Genomic DNA, 24191 nt, shown 5'->3' with positions numbered 1-24191 from the left:
AACAGAGATAAATATAAAGCTCCTCCATGAAAGCAGGGACAGAGGAAATATACATGCAGAAGGTCAAACGAAATTTCAGTTGGATCCGTCACATGAAAAGCGAGGAAACATTTGATTTCCAATTACTTGACTTTCCTAATCCTACACTAAAAAACTCTTCTGAGTCATATGCTTGAAGACATGAGATGTATTGAAGAAAGGAGGTCATTATTGTTTTCCACAGCAATTTGGCAAAACATATTGAGGATAGGACAAACATACAAATAGATATGCTAAAATACACAGAACTAGGGAGTGTTACACATACGTCGAGAGGAAGAAATAAGCAGAAGGAAAGACAATCATCAATAGAATAAGACAGTATTTTACCCACCCCAATATATTTGGCTAAAATGGAATGCTGTCCATGACGATTATATTCTAGAGCCGGTTGACTTTTTAAAGCAATAAAAGAAAAAAAAAAAAAAAAAAAAAAAAAAAAAAAAAAAAAAAAAAACATTGAAATGTGGAGTGTACAGCATTTTGAAACGTTTTGGTCTTAAGATCGAGTTAGTGGCACTGTTGAACCGCCCTGTGTTAATTCCCTCGCCACCCTCAAAGGACCCACGATTACCTCAGAATATCAGACCAGAAGCATCTCCAAAACTGAACCTTTCCTTCTTCCATCAGAAGTTCCTTCTACTGCACAAAACAGTCTTCTGTAACTCATTACATAACGACTGTGAAGACATTTAATAATCCATCTCATTTATACAACAGTGAGTACTGAAATGATATTCGTTAGAAGCCTTCGAAAAAAAGAACTAGTTCTGTGGTACTTAAAACCGATACTTCAACAGAGTAACTGTTTCTTAGAAATAATTATCATTTAATATGAATATTAGTGTTATTTTTCATCTGACGATTTACTGTATTGCTTAATTACCGGAGTTTTTTAATACTCTAAATTTTTCACATTTAAATCAAGAAATGAAAGTAAAGTATTTAGCCTTTTCTTTTCATTAGTATTTCTTATCATTCTTTCCTCATCCCCATGAGTTTCCGTCTTTTTCGCAATGTTTGACTCTTTCTCTTCTGTTTCTTGCTACTTTACAACTATTTCAGGGGTTTCCTGCTATCGATATATCTCTCTTATTGAATAGTGAGACCCTCATTAACTCAATAATATCAAGAACAGGAAAATCACTTTGAAATGTGGCAATACATATTGAGGATAGGACAAACACACAAATAGATACGCAGGGAGCAAGACAATCATAAATAAAATAAAACAGTTATATAAGGCCACCATAGATGTTAACAAAGAAAGTCATAGAAAAAACATGACCAAAATGCAGAGTAACGGATAAATGTATAAAACTCAGAAAATTGAAAGTAAGACTGATACTTATACAGGAAAAATAAAGACTGAGAAGTAGTTTAAGACTTTTATATTATGCAAAGAATAAAAATACTGACGGGTAAAGAAAGTTATAGATGGACGCATAAATATATGAATTCATATATAGATGGCAGGGCAGTTAAACAATTAAAAGACTTTTAAATTGTTATACAAAACGATTAAAGTTGCTATAGGAGGCAAGGTAAACACCGATAAAAGAGACGTATTGCATTGTTTGAAAGGCATACATACAGACATACAAGTGTGAATATAGCTTTGAGTAAGAAAAGTAATCACATGAACAGGTGTATAGGTTTATCAAAGCAAGCATGAAATAACAGGTATTTAGATGGCAGAAAAAATTTGCTTATTGAACACTGATATGTACATATCAAGAAAAAAAAAATTCTCAAAATACATGTAAAGGATAGTTTAGTTATGCACAAGGGCAGACAAATATATAAAGGCAAGAATAAAATTGATGACAAACTGCTTCATCTATATAGGTGAAAATTAGAAATCCGTAAACATATGGAAGATCATTTAATGATAAAGAGAAACGCTTAAAGTAATGAAAAAAGGTATATATTACCAATATACAACTGAAGGTAAAATTAGACATTTCAAATATTTTATGCATATTTTGGGATATAGCAATTCGGTAGATACCATTTGCGATGCTTCTGAGTCAATTGGCGGGAAATATAAAATTAAATACTGGGATCTGATTGGCATATTTAATCTGAGAGAGAGAGAGAGAGAGAGAGAGAGAGAGAGAGAGAGAGAGAGAGAGAGAGAGAGAGAGATGGCGGGGAGTTGAGTATCTCTTGGATTTAAGGTATCTTTTCTTTCCCTTTTCCAGATAAGTTGCAAATCAGTTGGAAATAAAAAAGATTAGATAGAAATGTTAAACTTTTAAAAAACAACATTGAAAAGAGAATCATTGTTATCGACAACGACTTCATTTTGAACGGATTCCGTCAGTTCTGACGTATATTTTTTCTTTAAAAAGGCAATTAATAGCACCTGGGATGTAAATGATGTAATGACACCTCCAGTAAAAAATTCGTCTGGTAATGAAGTTGAAGTTGAGGAGGATTCAAGGGAATGTGTTGGCAGTGCAGGTGTGGTTGGGGGGGGGGGTGGCTAGAGCTCATAGCCTGACTAAGTTTAGAATCGACGTTAAACTTTGCACTATTAACAATTCGAAGTCGTAGGTGTTTTTTAAGGCCTTTTCAGCGCCTATTAATGAACATGAAAACTTCCTTCTGGCTACATGATATAAAAAGAGATGTGACTTATTTCATTGTTTGATTTATGATTATATTTGTAATTGTTTTCCTGAAAATATCTGGTTTAATTGTGGTAAAATGCCTTTATCACTTTTTCCTAGAACGCTTCTCTCTCTCTCTCTCTCTCTCTCTCTCTCTCTCTCTCTCTCTCTCTCTCTCTCTCTCTCTCTCTGGTTATGATATTACACTTTGATAAGAAAAACATGAGTTTTCTGGTCTCAAAATATTTTTACCTGCTCGGTTTATTTGTTTAAAGTCTGTAGTATCTCACTCAGTTTTTGTTGTTACTCCAATAATAATCGGATGCTAGCTACTTAATTTAGAAAGTATACTTGGAGGGATACATATTTTTTGCTTTCTCTTAAGTATTTCTTACTTCAACATATACATTCAGGAGCTTATTAACCTATCACGAACGACAATCTATTAGTAAATTCCTTAGGTTATTAATAAAACTTCTGAAACGTTCGTTAATTCCTATCAGTCATAGTAGGATTGTATCAGATACGAACAGGGATATATGGATAGTAAAAAATAAACTTATAAAATATAAGGGTATCCTTTTCTTTCAACTTCTTCCATTTACTGTAATACCAATATCTTCAGAATTCACAAATTAATTTTAATTCGTATAATTTCCATTGTTAACAGCGCTATGCACAATTTTACATAAATACTACTTTGAAGTAAACATGAAAAGGGCAAAATATACTTACTAAGAAGAAGTGTCAGGGTTACCAAAACTCCATCTTGGTTATAGGAGAGTTTAATTCTATTGGTATCTTCAACCCAAATTTAAATATTGACTGTTTCTTTAATTACAAAGTTATGTTTTAAAAGATTAAGTTGAGGGTTTAATTAATGGCGAACAGATTTTCCAATAATAATTGAATTTCCGTTTTATAATTTAAAGAATGGAATAGCCTATTATTTGAAGCAATATCTTCTCTTTCTACAATATCAAAATATTTTTTTCAATTCAACATCAGCAATAGCTTGTTATGTCTCTCCGAATACACTTCCATTAATACCTAGTGTTTGAATGAATTGCAAGAAATTTAATAAGAATATTGACGAATGATACGGCTACATTCCATATTTTTTCAAACAACTGTAACGGGAACAAATGTTGATAACGAATATGAAATATTGGATAAACCTGAAAGATTATCACACTAACCCGTATGATAAATTGAATGGAACTTCCCCCACACATAAACGCACCAAAAACAATTAATTTTGCTTCTCGTCATTTATTGGCACATTTCCATTTCGATAGCATAAATTAGGGGAGACAAGTGTTATAACTTATCGGATGAGAGAGAGAGAGAGAGAGAGAGGAGAGAGGAGAGAGAGAGAGAGAGAGAGAGAGAGAGAGGAGAGAGAGAGAGAGAGAGAGAGTAATTAATATTCATACCTGAAAATGTTCTGTAATTATCTCATCCGATCATCAGTAAAAGCTTTCATAAATTCAAGAAATTAAATTTTATTTCAGCTTCATTCTATTAGACTAATAAATTATAAGATATCTAACTCCACCCACCTTAATTCTCTAACCTTAATATCTTTTATTTCTACAAGATTTCTTATTCTATTTCTCTGGAGGAGTGACCTATTACGTAGAAAACTGAGCCTCATGATTTCCTTTTTTCTTGCTTTTTGCAATCATCTTTCATAATCAGTATCTAATTTATTAATCCTCTTTTTTTCCAATAGAATATGTTTTATGGTATCATACCTATTTATTATCAATTACTTTTTTTAACCCGAGGTATTGTGGATTATAAAGAATATATATGAAAATAGTTTCATGGATCTTCATCGAGTACTTAGCTAGGATTATTTTTCATGATTAGAGGCCTGTTACGGTTATAGATTTTAGATTCAATGGATGTAATTGTTTTGCATTTAGTTAGAGAAAGAAACTTACAATATAGGAAGCCAAATGAGAATAGAAGAAGCCTCCGGTTTTGATAAAATATGTTTGCCAAACAAAGGTTTACAGGAATGTGTAAATTTTCACCGCCATAAAATATAATGAATTCCGTTTTTTATTGTTTAGAGTTATTGTAGCCATCCATTACTTATAAAAAGAATTATTTTACTGTCATGTTAAACCCCATTTAAATAATATATGGATTTAAGTAGTAATATTTCACCCACTGATAACTTATTCCTTGTATGTAATAGATTCGAGAGATAATTACATCTCATAAAATTGACTTGATTTTTGCATTAAACAGTTGTTTCAGAATATGAGAGTTAAAAGAATATTATTATCTAACAATTGCTGGTATCTGAACCAATATTTAAAATTAAAAAGTTTAAACATTAAAAGTTTTAAATACCAGACCCGAAACCTATGAAGTTTCCTTTGGGCAGACTTAAAGCATGATTTGATAAACTAAATTTAATCCTTGTCTACATTCAAACAAATTTGCTTCTAACTCTTTATAATAAAACTACATTCTTAAGAAGCTAACATTATAAATCAAAACTTAATGAATAAAGACAACTAAAATTCCTTGCAACAATATTAATTTTTTCATTAATTCGTTGAAGAATTCATTTTGAAAACACAAATGCCGAAGCAGTGCCCAATTCCAAATTAAATGAAGAGGCACAATCTAGTAATGTATACAATATACCTGTATCAATATACCTGGTTTATGTAAATGGTTTTCTTGCATAACAACACCACTGAAGACCTAATCATATACTTTTCGATGAATAAAATTTATCTTCGGCAATAAAATGAATTATGTAAGTAACCAGTAAAGAGGAAGATTCAATAACTTAATAGTTTGTCAAGATATATCTGCTTATTCAAATACTTAACCGTCTATAATGTTATGAACGTAAGAAATACTCATGTAATGTGACAATTCCCCCCTCTTAGGAAATGAAATAAAATTTATTCTCACAAATTCCTGTCAAGGTAAACATAACCAACATTCTCCAATCCTTTGAATGTCTTGATGTTGCTATAAGACCAAGGGCTCTAACTAGGAAAAAATAGCCCGGTCGGGCAAGGAAATTAGGGAATGAATAAACTACAAGGGAACTGATGAATATAATTGAAATAAAATATTTAAAAAACAGTACCATCATTAAAATTGATCCTAAAATGAATAAAAGAGCAAGAGGAAGAGAAATAAGATAGAGTATTGTACCCGAGAGTGCCCTCAAGCAAGAGAATATCATCCCAAGACAGTGGAAGACCATGGGGCTGATTAGAATTTACTGCTTATAACAGAGCTAGTGGTAAAGTAAAAATAAGTATAGAATGGGGCAATAAAAAATTAATTGATTGTTGAACGTATGAAAATAAAATTTGTTAAACATCAACATCGAACGGTTCTAGAAGGCTAAACTCACTGGCTACACCAATACTTGCACTTACTACACGGCCTCTACAACCTTTAAAAGGCTTCCAGAAAACTAAAATCACTTGCGACACCACCATTTGCGCTTACTGCAGGCCTCTGTTGTTGTTAACGCCAATTTCCATTGCCAGCATTACGTAAATGGATCTCGGGATAGAACCTGAAACCGTAATGGATGAGAAGAAAAGTAGTGTTGGAGAATAGAGATGCATGGAAACAATTCATTAGTGGGCACTTATTCGAGGTTTGAAGCATTTTTTTGCAATTAATAAAGAAAGTGATTACCTCGATATCCAGCATAACAATATAGGTGCATTGAAATTACTTATATCTTTAGTATGTATCTCTGGCACTTTGTTTACAAATATATTATCTATGTCTTTAGGGTGAAACGCAGAAAGGGTCTCTCAGTTAACATGATAAATCTACCATTTTCCTATTAATAACTTTAGATTTCTACGAGAATAGTTTCTAATAATCATTTGATACAGGATAAGTGGTATTAAATACAGAGGCAGTTTCCCCAAGCATTGGTGTTTGCTGACTATATGTATAAACAATGAAGTATCAGACATGCTTAATCTGACCGCAAATCTAATGAAAAATTACATAAACTATTTTTATATTATTTTAGTCCTTTGTGTTGAGTATATATTTTGTAATATTATCAATAGCATTGTTTTTTGCATTCATAATATAGGACTTAGTGATACAAAAAAATTACATGGTACCACTGAAGAAGAATTGCGAGGTATATATCCTCTAAATCTACGCAGATGACGCCCATGCTCCCTTGCATCGCCTCCCAAATTGAAGAAATTCCCACGCAAATATATTGAAAAAGGAAATATGTCGCTATTTTTAGTAATTTTAGATAGCATAAATTCTTGAAAACAATATCGGTAAAAATTATTCAATGAGATGCTTCACACGGCTTCTTAGCTACTAGTTATTGAATTCATGTTCAAATGCCAATTATTACACAGCGGAAGGATCCTTCAACATTCAGCTAGTTTCTGTCCTTGGTTTTTTTACAGTACGAATGGAAAATGAAACTGCACGAAAGAAATGCGGAGTTTTAACTACAGTGTAATAACCAATTTGTTTATAATATAAAAAATAATGATTTTTTTTTAACTCACATTCCTTATTACAGGTGCACTCAACTAGTTAAGAGCCACTGCATTAAACCATTGAAAATTTCTTCCCATCCCTATGGGGACTACACGAGGCCCTTTAGAATACCTTTAAATTCCTTTGGGGGTAAACACTTCTTCACATTGCTTTTGGGTTAACTCTAGATCTTCAAAAACTTCTTCACACATTGGTTTTGGGTTTACAATGAGCACTAAAAAAAAATCTTCCTATTGTTTTGTGGTCCAGATTTGTCACTTGAAAACTATTTCATGTTGCGTTTAAATCCACACCAGGTCTAGAAAACTTCTTCCCACTGCTTTTGGGTCCAAACTAAGCTATTAAGAACTGCTTCCCATTGCTGTAGGGTCCACACTAGGAACATGAAATCTGCTTCACAATATCTTGAGGTCCACACTAGGTCCTTTATAACTGATTCCCTAGGTTTCTGGGTCCATACTAGGATATTGAAATCTACTTATGATAGTTTTAGGGTCAGCACCATGCACCATGCCCATTAAAACTAATAAAATCCTTCTGGTTTCCGAAATAGGGACAAGAAAACTACTTCATATGGGTTTGGGGTTTACACCAGGTGCTTTAAAACTGATCCTCTTTGCTTCTTTGAGATCCACACTATGTCCTAGAAAATAGCCTCTCATTGCTCAGTGGCACTCACTAGACCCTTGAAAACTGCTTTCTTTTCCTTTTGCGGTGCACAATAGGGCCAGGAAACAACTTCTCATTGTTTTGGGGTCTAGATTAGGCCCTCAAAAACTATATCCAATTACACTGGGGGAAACAGTATTGCCTCGAAAATATGTTTACATTGTTTTGTCGTCCACATTAAGCCTTTATAAATGGCTTCCTAGTTCATTAAGTACTACACTTGGCTCTTAACTAGGTCTTTTTGCTACGCAGGGGGATTTGTTATACATACACTAAATTTATGTATACTGTATTACAAAACTTGTGATAAAGGCTTATTTTTTCATGTGTTGATATAAAAATAAAATAATTGAATTTATTTCACATATAATAATGTAAAAAGAAATTCATTTTTATATATGTTGATGTGTTTGTAAATCGAAAATATCGCTGTGTTCTTCTACAAGAGTTCGAGACTATTTCAGCGCCAGACGTCTGATGAGCGAGACCTATGCAGTGCGAGTTGATTCGAGAATGGGCCCATTGGGCGGTGTCATGTTTGGTATGCTAGTCCTCGGCTCTTCTATTGTGTTAGGAACATTTGGCAATATATAAAGGATAGGTGACAAGCGGGAGGAAGAGAGATGAGACAATACACCGCTGGTGTTTGGAGACGTTCTTCACTTACCCCCTCTGTGACTCTTGAATATAGAGAGTACACACAACGATAGAGTATCTTGAAGAAGATAAAGAAGTTCAAGAGATTCATCTCATGATTGGAAGCTCTGATCCTACATATCAACCTTTTATATCTGAAACCAAGCAACGTCATCTGTCCATGACTGCATAGAAGTTTGTGAAGTCAACTCGAGCAACTTTTTCCTAAGAACTTATGTTTATTATTATTTAGTTTTGGTGTGCCGAGTATTCGATGGATCTTGTGTAGCGCTGTAAATATTTTTTTTAAATTCAATTATTTTCTGTTTGCTGGCTATCATTTCCATTTGCTGTTAATGTTTTGCTATTGTTAGGTAAACTTTTTTAGTAGATTTGCATAATCTACGTCGTGTGCGATACTTGAACGTAACAGCCATATAATAATTAAAAGAATCTTTGGTATTAGATCAGCCAAAGTTAATAGCACAGTATAATAAAGAAATGGATAGAGTTGATCTATTTGATCAATTAATAGATAAATACTATCATTCCAAAGTGGTCAGAGTACTATCCTTTGGCCAGGTATCTTTCTAGTGCCTCCGTAGAGAATGTATGGCTACTATATAGAAAAATACACAAAATCATCGAAATTGACTCTCTGAAGGATATTGCAGGCATGCTTCTGAAACCTGGAATTTGCAAAATATGACCGAATGAACCACATTATAGTACTGGGCGAAACAGCACTAATTTGCATGAATATGTATAGCCTGAAAGTATAAAATATAATGTGGCCTTACATATACAGTGCTCCAAGTCTCATTCTAAGACACACGAATGTAATTTAAGCACACAATGTATTCACAGACTGTACATGATCATATTGATAAAGTCATGTATCATAAAAATCCTATATTTATCGTTATTTCAAGGAATTGTTTTTTATTTTTTTGTTTTTATTTGATTATTATGTATTAGTCTTTCTCTACAAAGGAACCACCTAGGGTTATGTTATACATTTTTTCCATCCTTTTATGAAACTCTGGAGACCATGTTTGTAAAAGTCGGTGGGTTGAGCTCCATCTTGGAAATCAGTGACTCATCATCTGGAAAACGTGTTTCCTTCATAAATCACTTCATGGTTCAAAAGAAGGGAAAGTCATATGGTGCCCGGTCAGGAAAATAAGGGGAGTGTGGAAGAATTTCATTGCCATAAGAGTGCACTTATGTCTTGGCAATATGCGAGTTGTAGACTGGAGCATTGTCTTGCAGGAGTCGGTTTCTTCTGGTCACCAAACCACGCCTTTTCAGTTTGATGGATTATCGCAATTTACACAGAAGTGAATCATAGTAAGTCTCAGTAATTGTGGTACCCCTGGCCAAGAAATCCTTCATCACTACTCCCAAAAGAAGGTAGGCATGACCTTTCCAGCAGAGGGTTGCACCGTAGCCTTCCTTGAGGGTGGTGAGTCATGGTACTTCTAGTGCATAGACAGGACTTTAGTTTCAGGATCATAGTGATGGAGCCATGTTTTATTCTGTATGATAAGTCTATCAAAAGAAGGGTTTCCCGGTTTTGTTGACATGTCCAAACGAGCCTTTGAGCAATTAAATCGTTCCTGCTTCTGAAAAGGAGTAAGGAGCACAATCCTCTGTGCGGAGACTTTATGCATGTGCAAATGATTCTGAATTATCTTTTCCACAGACCCAACACTTATCTTCCCAATTTTTGCTAACTGGTGGACAATTATACTGTGGCCCTCCAAAACGGCAGCCTCTACCTGATGGATGGTCTCTTCATCAATGGCAGAATAGGGGCGTCCAAGAATGGGCTCTGTATCAATAGATGTTCGGACACACTTGAAGTAGAAATGCAAGTATTTTACAACACCATATGATGCAGCAGCATCTCCATAAGTTTGTATCGGCGTGTGACCTTTCAAATATAGAAACCATTTCACTGCTCGGTACTCGACAGGGGTCATAGTCACACCTTATTTCAGTCTAACACCTGTAAAAAAGGAGGTAATGTGAGTTCAGTGCTGCAAAATATCATGTAACCAATGTACCAATACTCAGGGGAAATTTTCAGTCAGATATAATAATCGTAATTGGATCAGGGGAAATCTTTAATGAACGTCCCTCGTAGCTGGAATAAAGCTTCTTGAATACTGGGTAGAGTGGAGCCTCATGATTGCAAAGACCTGATTATTAGAATTAACAGCATACCTAGTATTACGAACAATATGGTATAGTCTGAGAAGAACTGAAAGTATAAGATGGTCAGAATTATGAAAAATCTTATATAGCATTTATAACGAACTGATTGAACGACGGTGTGAGAGATTAATATCTATAGTAGATCAAGAACAAGAAATATAAAGGCCGTAACTTCCTACCAAACAAATTAAGGTGAGAATCGGAAGGTGAAGACCAGAAAGAAGAACAATAATCGAAACAAGGTAGATTTAGAAAATTAAAACACTTGTTCAAAATAGACTGATCACCAAAAATTTAAAAATCATAAAGAAACATTATCAATGCTGAGTTCCAGATGTTGTGGAGCAACTGTCCTCGACCTAGTCGCAATCACACATTGAGTTTTATTTGGAATCAACTTCATTGATGTCATGGTATATTACTTGGTGTCCCCTGATAGTGCTATTGCATGGAGCCCATTCAAGTGGCCACTCCAGTATTTAATATTGAAAGGAGAAAAATCTGAAAAAAAGACTCAAATACCAGTTTTGGGTCATAATCAACTAGATTTGTGAAATCAGTAATACTTCAAATCCGTAAAAGGGTATCATCCCCTCGTGGGATTAGGGCTGTAAAAGACAAGCACCAGTGATGCAATACTTTCTGGCTACAATCTTCAACAATAACAGCGTTCGTTATCTTGTGAAAGGGAATGTAATCTTTTCATTATGAAATAGATACATGACACCTTTCTTATCGTGTGTATTTACGCAAATATATCAAGTATGTCCTCAAATCTAGACATGGAGAATAACGTGATGTTTCTTATATATATTAGCTTGAAAATTATTTGACTGATTGAGCATCCTGTTTTCCAGCAATTTAATCACTGTGATTTAAGAATTACATATCAGTCACTACCGAGAAATTATCTTGTAAGTTATGCATGAAAAGTGATTATACCACCCGAAGTTTGCATATTGTCAATTTACCTGTAGATTTTTTAAGAATTTTTCTCAAGTTAATCTGTCAGATAAAAAAAAAATGGAAATATTCAGTTAGATAACAAAAGTCATTCAACAAAGCAAATACAGTTGATAAGATTATTAAAAATAAATATTTAAATCTGAAGCCTCCTCACCCTCCTTCAAGAGAAGGGTAAAAATGCTGATGTCTGATGGAAAAATCTTCCAACGTAACAGTGAACCATTATTGTATGTTGCAATGACGTAAACTGAATTTCAACGAAAGCTACATGCGATATGCCACTTCATCTATAAATAAACCTTATTCTCTGTTCATAGATACACAAAATGTTCATGAAATATTGCCAGTTATTTCAGCTTCTGTGCAATAACAATGTCATGTTGCTGATTTGGTTTGTACATTGATTTTTTTTTTTTTTTTTCATGAAAGGAAAACTCGTATATTATTTTTGAGTGAACAGCTCAGCCAAGATCGACTACTTGTTATTGTCTGATTTAGATTCAACTGCAAATTTCATAGACATATTTTCAGATTATCACTTTTTATCTAATACTGTTAATGTCTCATTACTCCAACTGTACTCAAACTTCTTCTGACTGACTTATAGAATAAATTGGATTGATAAATAAGGGGAAGAGCAAATGTAAAGACTTTGGAAGAAACATTTTGAAAAAAAAAATGGATATACAACAAGGGAGTTGACCTTTTATACAGACTTCCAGGTTTACATAAAGAGGACAGGCATAAATTGATCCTAAGAATAATCTGCTAAATGTATAGGGATAGAGAAAAAATACAGTCACACAACAGAACAGAGAATGGTCATAACAAAATTACAGAATGCTTAAGATACAGATACAAACTTTATGAAGAAAATCACATATTCCTAGAACATAAGACACGCTAGTATATGATAACTGTAAAAGGGCTATATAGGCAAGGAATTAATAGAGCACTACAAACATATGCCCATATACGCAAATAACCTGAACAGGATAGACATACATTGAAACAGAAAAATATACAATCTGTAAGAAACTGGACAAGGGAAAACTGATGTAAATTTATAGATACATAAAATACCTGCAGACACAAAACTACAACGGTTAAGATATACACACACAAAAAATCGAAAGATTTGTTTAAAAAGATTCCTCGAATATAGAGCATAAATAGTTGATATACATATAGTATATTTCAAGAGAAGTTCTTCTGAATAAAAGTCAAAATTATCTCACATTGTGAATATAACCATGATACAGAATACATGGAGGAAACTGCTTGAGTTTAATAAAGTTTATGTGTCTTGAGAGATCTGAAGGATGCTCGAAACTATTCCGAGTTTCCATAAAATTGTAAATGTTCATAGGAAGACCCTTTAGGAGTGGCAAACATCTGGAGATAATTGGGCAAAGAATAGCCACTCACGGAAATGTAGAGTACTTTGTAGACATAGAGAGAGAGAGAGAGAGAGAGAGAGAGAGAGAGAGAGAGAGAGAGAGATTCAGCGTACAAGGTCGTTTTTTTATATAAGAATAATCTGTATGAACGGATATGAAGATTCCCATCAGAACTAAGCAATACTATTTCATCTTTATTTCTCCTATTGTGACTCGGTATCAAATAAAACAAGTTACTAAATATATATCTATGAAGTCTATATAAAAAAAATCAATTCAGCATTCTCCGTATTATTTCTTCTGAATAATGCTAAATGACACCAAAAGCGAAAAGAACTTTTATACTATCAACTTTTCTTTGGCTATGACTTTTTGAGAAATAAAGTAAGAATAGATAGTAAATTAACCTGAATAACTAGTTGTGAGTGATATAAGATATCGTTTTAGAACCTTCGAATGTAAATGACATACAAGATACAGAGCGACCTACAAGAAATGTAATGATCATCATTCTGACCAAGATAAGGAACATTTTTTCTGGTTATATAAAAATTTGGTGTAATTTGTAGTTGGACGACGGGTTACTTGCTTCTCTTTATCTTTTTAAACGTCTTCTTTCATTTTCATATATATATATATATATATATATATATATATATATATATATATATATATATATATATATATATATATATATATATAATATTTTCTTGAAATAAACCACCGTCAGTAACATCTTTTATGAAAAATAAATCTGGTTTAGTTCATACTTTCTTATATAAGAAAAATAGGAAATAGCGAGACTTATGAAGAAGAAAGAATTGTATAAGTTTTGCTGCTGTTTTTGTTATTGTTGACCAAATAAGGGATTTCCTTCTGTGAAATTAAAGTGAAGAAAGCCAAACTGTTTAGTATCATATTATACTGTAGAAGGAACCGCAAGGGACGTACAATGGTGAGCGGGTCAAAACGTCAACGACCAGACAATCGAAGCGCCATTATAGCCACTTTCCTCCATTTAGGATACTGACACTCACCAATAACTGTCGCAAACAAAGTGAGTGACTTCATATGAAATGCCAAGATTTTCGCAAATGAAACTCATCCAACCCATGGCCCAGACATTCCCTTTTATTATTATCGCCTGATATTTCCGGCGGCGGTATTAATAACTCTTAGAACAATAAATATAGGTGTATATAACTTTGTTTCCGCCAACTTTTATGTTCATAACTGCGATGGGCATGCCCTGGCTGTCACTTGTTCGTAAGTGACTATTTTTAGCTAAAAATCAGTGAGGTTTCATGGGTGTTATGTGCCCTACATTCATATTAATTTTCGCATTCATAGTTACCATAGAAAAGTCAAAGTAGCTGATATTTTCGGCGGCGGGGTCAATATCTACTATGCTAATAAATATATTCAAATGAGATTTTAAGGGACTATTCACATATACATATATACATACATACGCACACACACACACACACACATATATATATATATATATATATATATATATATATATATATATATATATATATATATATATATATATATATATATATATATACAGCATATATATATATATATACAGTATATATGCATATGTATAAAGTATATATGCACATATATATATATATATATATATATATATATATATATATATATATATATATATATATATATATATATATATATATATATATATATATATATATATATATAAGCTTTATTCCCGTCAATTTTCATGTACATACCTGCTATAGGCATGCTCTGGCTGTCACTTTTGTTCGTAAGTGATAGCTGTTATCTAAAAAATCCTGTACTTCATAGGGTTTGATGGGTGCTATACGAACTACTTTCATACCAATTTTCGTATTTATATTTGCCATACAAAAGTCACAGTAGCCATTTTTCCATATCTGCGGGAGGCTGATTTTCGGCAGTGCCGTAAATTACTCGTAGAATACTTCACATATCGAAATGAAACTTTAAGGGGTTTATGGGATGGATATTTACTTTGTCCATACCGATTATCATGTTGATAGCTGCCATAGAAAAGCCACAGCAAACGTTTATTTTGGTATGGGGTGCACGGTTATTTTTGGCGGTGGAGTAAATTGTTCCTAGAATAATTTACATATCCAAATGATAATTTCAGGGATTGGTGTGAAACAGTTTCTCTGTTCCTACCACATTTCATAGTAATATCTACAGTTGAAAAGACGCAGCTATCACGTAGTCTTCTTAAATAGGCCGTTAAATCTAACAACATTAGAGTGAAGTGGGCGATATCAAAGAGGGACAATGTCGATCTCATAAACAATAATCCATCCCTAGTTGCATCTGCTAGTAGTATTTCTTATTTTAGTGATTATGTCCGTATGGCTTAAAATATTTTCTACTTCAGATGTTGGCATCCAATCATCTGCATTGATTGTTGCTCTCCCTAATGATCCTGATAACATCTTCATTTGCTACATTGTTAAATCTCGTGAATATTAATGTCCATGTAATTCACTACCGATCCGATTATGAGTTTGCACGAGAGATATAGTTTTATGTTCTGGTCTTTATGATGAATTTTTAGCTAATGCTTGGTCGCTTCAACCACCTATGAGATTTTTTTTTTTTTTTATTAACATTCCCTATTCCCAATTCATAAAACAATGTAACCCGTTCAAATCTGCTGCCGCATCCTTGAGTTATTACTTTTAGTATCAAGGTCTCTTACTTTTTAATATAATCATATAGCAATATACGACATAATATTTGATCCATGAAATTTTGATTCTTAATCGACGCCATTTTCCACCTTCAGGTCTTTTTTTCTCTCCTTTATTTTTCCAAATCCACTCAATTGACCATGGATGCATCCCATTGGCATTTATAGTCTTTTCCAGAAATTTGCACATGTTAACATATTCTTTTCTATCCACCGTACTGTATACAATTATAAAGTAGTCAACATCTGGAGCAACTTTCAATCGTAAGTCACCACGGCGACAGGGAATATTAATATCATCATTTAATTTCTTAGTAACGTCATCAATGAACAAAATAAAGTATTCAGTTCATCGCTTCAAACTAAATTTATAGGAGAAGAAGAAGAAGAAGAAGAAGAAGAAGACGAAGAAGGAGAGAGAGAGAGAGAGAGAGAGAGAGAGAGAGAGAGAGAGAGAGAGAGGGGGGGGGGCCGGTGCTTTAGTAGAGTAACCTATTTGAATAGCAATCCGTCGTTCTTGTTGTTTACTTATGAGAACAGACTTTGTTTATAAATCTGATGATTCACAAATAAACTAAGATAAGATACAGAAAACTACCACTGTCCATATTTATATAAGTAGCTCTTCTTTTATTTATCTTCTGCATTTGTATTATTAAATTAAGACTCAAAATTTGGAAACTTATTTGGAAGCGAATTTTAAAGAGGTAATTTCAATTGAGGTTATGGAAGCATATTTCCTAGGACCTCACGACCAAACTCAAATTTCCAGTCTCAATTTTTGTTGTTAATGCACGAGATAGCACAGAACTTTGATCTGTTAATGTTGAGTGAAGTTCAGGACCAGAATGATGTAGTGATAAAGCATTACTGCCGAAGTTGAGAATGTAAATGATAGACTGGCATGGAGTTCCTCGCGCTGAAATATACTATACCATAATGCAATTGAATTTATGTGATAGTCTTTACTTTTCTTTTAAAATACAGTAGGTAGAACCCAACCAATATATAAAAATTATAAAAATGTATTTTCCAATGGTAAGAAATCGTCTATTCATACTTTTCCATGTGGCCAAGATATTTGTAATCAATTGCAAATGATAAAAAAGAAAACTATATATATATATATATATATATATATATATATATATATATATATATATATATATATATATATATATATATACTACTGTATACATTATATACTATATACTACTGTATATATAGTTTTGAAAAGCCTTGCATACAACCTAGCCTGAAATGAAAGAAAATTAAATCTTAAATTAATTGAGAGGTCGGTTTATCTAGAAAAAAAAGAAAGAAAAAGAAAAAATACTTCGCTTAGAGGTCAGAGTTGGTTAGAATATCAACTTCTTCCTAAACTTATTATTTAATGTTTATCCATTCAAATCTACTCAACAATACCTCCAAGCTCTAGATCAATATCATAAGTTTATCTGAAAATTTATATAACAAAATAAAGTCTGTTAACGGAAGAATATTATCATTAAAAGACATTTTGATATTCCATCTGGTTTCTGTTCCCAGAGAACTCAGAGATAAAATTACCTCTTCAATCTCTTCACCTATTTCATCCATAGGCATTGAATAATTTTATAAAGTATATGGTATTTATGTACTGGGTTGTTAAGGTACGTTAAATTCGTGTATATTGTAATACAAACTTGTGAAAAAGGCTTATTTTTCCATGTATGTTGATGGAAAAATACAATAATCCATTTTATTATATATGTTAATGTAATTTATGACTGAAATATCATTGTGTTCTGAAACGAGAGTTTGGATACTCCAACGGCGGGAGTAGAAGATGCGAGGGCAAGTCCCTGGCGCTCCGTCATGTTGCGTAATGATAGTCCTGGGACTACTCGTCTCTCAGAAACATTCGGGAGTTTTTGTCCTTCGTAAACAAAGGACAGATGACGAGCGGGAGAAGACAGAATACATTATTACACCAGTGGAGTTTGGAGACATTCTTCAGCTACACCCTCTGTGACTCTGAAAATTAGTAACTACGCACAACTAGACTGGGATCCCAAAGCATTTATTCGTGTGAAAAGCTGCAAAATGTTCAAAATTATTATCATCATACTTGACCCACACATTTCTGTATTGCTGTCCGGGCAGAGCCGGGACTAGGACCCTCAAATACCTCATATTAGTGAGGTAAAAAATGACATTTATTTATGTGAACTCCAGCAAGGCTAAAAGTTGTTTAGAATAGTGCAAAATATTCACCTGACTACTGAATGGAGAAGGACAGTAACTTTATGTGGGGACATTGTCCCCGACAGCAGCCCAATCCCCATGGGAAAAATAACGTTTATTCATGTGAAAAGCGGCTAGACTAGAAATGGTCTCAGTTTGCCCTTTGGAGTCTCCTAAATACTTCATGGACATGCTAGCCATTTTGGGTGGAATTTGACCCCGACAGCAACCCTAAATTAAACCTTGAGCAAAAAGGAAATTTATTTATGTGGCCAGCAGCAAGGCTGGAAATGGTCTCCATTTGTCTTTTCGGGTTTCCAACACTCTATATGGATAATGACAGCCATTTTGAAAGGGGCTTTCACCCCGACAGCAACCCTAATCCAAACCTAGGACAAAAATACCTTTATTCATGTGGCCAGCAGCAATGTAGGAAACTATCTCAATCTGTCATTTGGAGTCTCTTACACACTAAATGGACTATGACAGTCATTTTGGGTGGGGCTTTGACCCCGATAGCAACCTTAAATTAAACCAGGGGCAAAAACGTCATTTATTCATGTGGCCAGCGGCACGCTGGCCACATGAATAAATGACATGCCGTGCCGGCAGGAAATGGTATCAATTTATCATTGGAGTCTTCTAGAAATTGTCTCAAATGACCAATGGGAACTTTGCGTTGGTACTTGCCCTTGATAGCAATGTTCTTTCAACACCATGTCAAAAAGTCATGAATATGAAAACTGGTAAGGTTGGAAATGAAATTATTTTATGCCATCCTACTCCTTTTTATGCTTTCTTTGCATGAAAGGTTGAAAGTATGGAAAAAATTTATTTGTGTATTAAGAGATCAAATGCGGCTGTACATTTACTTTGACAGAAAAAGCCCCATTCTTGCAAGAAACATTATTTCATTACTCTGACGATATACTAGAAATGTAAAAAGTTGTTGAAACTGGTCACTTTAAAGACCTGCTGATGAAGTATGAGGAATTCTTGAAAAATCTCGTGGATGGTGAACATGGTAGCACATCAGCATACCGGGCGATCCATATATACCTAATCAACAGAGTACACTAAGAACTGAAGAGAGCGTGTGCTAACAATATAATGAAGTACATTCAAATCCTGCATTATGTTATTGAGATATTTTATCTAAATCGGCCAAATTATGCAAGATGGGGATCTTTTTTCCTTATAAAACTTTGAAGTTGATCTCTATAGCTTTGAACATTCTATAGGCAGGGGCATCCTTTGGTGGTTTCGGTTTCACATTAATCAGAAGCCTAGATCATTAGTTATATTAAGAAAAGAAGGGTGTTTCAGCTGATATTAAATTTACATTCATAGTAGCAAATAATCTCAATTTATAATTCGATATCCTTATACCTATGTTCCATACGAGGATCAGGTTTAATTCATTTACACTGTCTTGCATTTTGAATTTTATAAAGGCAGAATAAACATAGAGAAAATATGCAGCTGTATCATCAGCTGCAAAAAAAAAATAAAAAAAAATGGTATTTTACATCATCCTGAAAAGCTTAAGACACGAAATTTATATTGAATATTTGATAGGCTTTGAGTTTCTGATGATAATAATAGTTAATAATGTGTGGTGATAATGCAATAATTATCATTCACATCTATTAATCTTTCTATTTTTCTTTTTCAATATAATAAAGAATTCTGTCTTTTGTATCACAGTATGGTCAATTTCTCATTTCACTATTTTCATCAATATTAGAATATATTACCGCTGATATGTATATCAAGAAAAGTGAACTGGTATTGGAGTATTTATTTACGATTGCAACACTCTTCTTTTAAATAACATTTCTCATTGATATAAATTGTTTTCATAACGGTGTAGTAAACGTTTTTGTATCATAAATTACTTTCACTAAATTTGAGGTAAGGTTACTGTCAGGGTCAAAGCCTCACCCTAAATGTCTGTTATTATCCATTTAGTGTGTGAGATACCAAAGAGGACAGATTAAGATAGTTTCCTGCCTTGCCGCTGGCCACATGAATAAAGGTCATTTTTGTCCGGGTTTGACTTAAGGCTGCTATGCGGGTGAAAGCCCCAACCAAATTGGCTCTCAATATCCATTTAGTGTGTATGATACCCCAAAGGACAGTTAAGACAGTATCCTACCTTGCTGCTAGCCACATGAATAAAGGTCATTTTTGTCCCAGGTTGGATTTGGGGTTGCTGTCAGGGTCAGAGCCCCAACCAAAATGGCTCACAATATCCATTTAGTGAGTAGGATACTCAAATGGACAGTTAAGACAGTATCCTGCCTTGCCGCTAGCCAAATGAATAAAGGTCATTTTTGTCCCATGTTTGATTTAGGGTTGCTGTCAGGGTCAAAGCCCCAACCAAAAGGGCTCTCAATATCCAATTAGAGTGTAGGATACCCCAAAGAACAAATTAAGACAGTATCCTGTCTTGCCGCTAGACAAATGAATAAAGGTCATTTTCGTCCCAGGTTTGATTTAGGATTGCTGTCAGAGTCAAAGCCCAACCAAAATGGCTCTCAGTATCTATTTAGTGTGTAGGATACCCCCAGAGCACAGATTAAGACTGTATCCTGCCTGACCGTTTGTCCAATGAATAAAGGTCATTTTTGTCCCAGGTTTTATTTTGGGTTGCTTTCAGGGTCAAAGCCCCAACCAAAATGGCTCTCAGTGTCCATTTAGTGCGTAAGATATGCTAAAAGACAGATTAAGACAGTATCTGGTCTTGCCGCTTGCCACATGAATAAAGGTAATTTGTGTCCCAGGTTTGAATTAGGATTGCTGTCAGGATCAAAGCCCCAACCAGAATGGCTGTCAGTATCCATTTAGTGTGTAGGATACCCAAAAGGACAGATTAAGACAGTATCCTGCCTGGCCGTTTGCCACATGAATAAAGGTCATTTTTGTCCCAGGTTTTATTTTGGGTTGCTGTCAGGGTCAAAGCCCCACCCAGAATGGCTCACAATATCGATTTAGTGCGTAAAAGACGCTAAAGGATAGATTAAGACAGTATCCTGCCTTGCCGCTTGCCACATAAATAAAGGTCATTCGTGTCCCAGGTTTGATTTAGGATTGCTATCAGGGTCAAAGTCACAATCAGAATGGCTCTCAGTATCCATTTAGTGTCTTGGATACCCCAAAGGACAGATTAAGACAGCATCCTGCCTTGCCGCTAGCCATATGAATAAAGGTCATTTTTGTCCCGAGTTAGATTTAAGGTTGCTGTCAGGGTCAAAGACCCAACCAAAATAGCTCTCAATATCCCCTTAGTGTCTAGGATACCCCAAAGGACAGATTAAGACAGTATCCTGCCTTGCTGCCAGGCACATGAATAAAGGTAATTTTTGTCCCAGGTTTTATTTAGGATTGCTGATAGGGTCAAAGCCCCAACAAAAATAGCTCTCAGTATCCATTTAGTGTGTAGGATACCTCAAAGAACAGATTAGGACAGTATCCTGCCTTGCCGCTAGCCACATCAATAATGGTCATTTTTGTCCCAGGATTGATATAGGGTTGCCGTCAGGGTCAAAGCCCCAACCAAAATGGTCTCAGTATCCATTTAGTGTGTAGGACACCCCAAAGGACAGATTAAGACAGTTAATGCATTGCCACTACCCACATGAATAAAGGTCATTTTAATCCCGGGTTTGATTTTGGGTTGCTGTCAGGGACAAAGCCACAACCAAAATGGCTCTCAATATCCCTTTAATGTGCAGGATACCCCAAAGGACATTGCCGCTGGCCACATTGAATAAAGAGCATTTGTGTCCCTGGGTTAATTTCGTGTGTAGGATACCCCAAAGGACAGATTAAGATAGTTTCCTGCGTTGCCACTGGCCACTTGAATAAAGGTCATTCTTGTCTCAGGTTTGATTTAGGGTTGTTGTAAGGGTCAAAGCCCCAACTAAAAGGGCTCTCATTAACCATTTAGTGTGTAGGATACTTCAAAGAACAGATCAAGACAGTATCCTGCCTTGCCGCTAGCCACATGAAAAAAAGGTCATTTTTGTCCCAGCTTTGATTTAGGGTTGCTGTCAGGGTCAAAGCCCCAACCAAAATGGCTCTTAGTATCCATTTAGTGTATAGGATACCCCAAAGGACAGATAAAGACAGTATCCTGCCTTGCCGCTTGCCACATGAATAGAGATCATTTTTGTCCCAGGTTTGATTTAGGGTTGCTGTCAGGGTCAAAGCCTTAACCAAAAGGGCTCTCATTAACCATTTAGTGTGTAGGATACTCAAAAGGACAGATTAAGACAGTGTCCTGCCTTGCCGCTAGCCATATGAATAAAGGTCATTTTTGTCCCAGTTTTGATTTAGGGTTGTTGTCGGGGTCAAAGCCCCTCTCAAAATGGCTGTCATTATCAATTTAGTGTGTATGAAACCCCCAAGGACAAATTGAAACAATTTTCAGCTTGTAGCTGGCCACATGAACAAATGTCATTTTTCCCCAGGGGGATGCTTTTGGATTCAAAGTCCCACCCAAAAAGGCTGGTATTGTCCATATAGTATGCAAGGGACTCCAGAGGACATACTGAGACTATTTCCAACTTTGTCGCTTTTCACCTGAATAAATGTCAGGGACGGGGCTCGCTGTCGTGGGCAACGCCCATGCCAAAGATACAGCCATTCTCCATTACTGGAGTTCACATGAACGAATGTTATTTTAGATCTCCCCCTCTAATATGAGGTATTTCTGGGTCATAGCACAGGCTCCACCCTGGCAGTGATACAGTTATGCATTATATGTTGGTAAAGTATGATGATGATAATGTTTAGCCTTTTGCCATTTTTCACATGAATAGAAGAAGTTTAAAATAATCATGTTTTTATGTCAGAAGTTCTGTTCCGACATATCAACCTTTTGTATCTCAGACTAAGTAATGTCATCTGCCCCTCATTGCTCTGCATAGAAGTTTGAGAAGTCAACTGAAGACCTACTTGTTCGTAAGAACACTATATTATTGATTAGTTTTCTGGTGTACTGTGTATTCGGTAGATCTTGTATAATACTGTATACATTTATGTTAAATCTCAAATCTAGTTATATTCTATGTTTACTGGCTATCATTTTCATTTTATGGTAATTTGCTATTTTTTGTTAACTTTTCGAGTAGATTTGGATAATCTACGAGCAATTTAGGGTAGTAGGTTGGCCGGGGCACCAGCCACCCGTTGAGATACTACCACTAGAGAGTCATGTGGTCCTGTGACTGGCTAGCCACTACTGCTTTGGATCCGTCTCTCTAGTTACGGCTCACTTTCCCTTTGCCTACACATACACCGAATAGTCTGGCCTATTCTTTACTTATTCTACTCTGTCCTCATACACCTGACGACACTTGAGATTACCAAACAATTCTTCTTCTCCTAAGGGGTTAACTACTGCACTGTAATTGTCCAGTGGTTACTTTCGTCTTGGTAAGAGTAGAAGAGACTCTTTAGCTATGGTAAGCAGCTCTTCTAGGAGAAGGACACTCAAAAATAAAATAATTGTTTTCTAGTCTTGGGTATTGCCATAGCCTCTGTACCATGGTCTTCCGCTTTCTTGGGTTAGAGTTCCCTTGCTTTAGGGTACACTTGGGCACACTATTCTATCTCTTTTCTCTTCCTTTTGTTTTGTTAAAGTTTTCATAGTATGTATAGAAAATATTTATATAAATGTTATTTTTCTTAAAATATAATATTTTCCCTTGTTTCCTTTCCTCACTGGGTTATTTTCCCTGTTGGGGTCTCTAGGCTTATAGCATCTTACTTTTCCTACTAGGGTTGTAGCGTAGCAAGTAATAATAATAAAAATAATTACGATAGTTGAACTGAACAGAACTTTGGTCCTTTCTCCGGGATCTGAATCGTTATCCTATTTTTTATTCAAAGATTCTCTGGGAAGTAAATCTTTATTAATTGAGTTTTTTGACAAATTTTGTAAGGATCCAGAAATTAAGAAGTTAGTGATCTTAAGAATTCTAACTTATTGAGATTAGGCAGATATTTTGAGCTTAATACTAAAAATTCAATGAAGAAAGAAGATATTAAACATGTGTTAGTTCAACATTTGGTTGAAGATGTGTTACTTCAGGATATGTTAGATACGATTGTTAGGGAATGAGTGTGTTCTGATTTACCAGCTGT

This window comes from Palaemon carinicauda, chromosome 19 (assembly GCF_036898095.1).
Source record: "Palaemon carinicauda isolate YSFRI2023 chromosome 19, ASM3689809v2, whole genome shotgun sequence".
Classification (NCBI taxonomy): domain Eukaryota; kingdom Metazoa; phylum Arthropoda; class Malacostraca; order Decapoda; family Palaemonidae; genus Palaemon; species Palaemon carinicauda.
The sequence above is the reverse complement of the archived record's forward strand: the minus strand, read 5'-3'. Positions refer to the sequence as shown.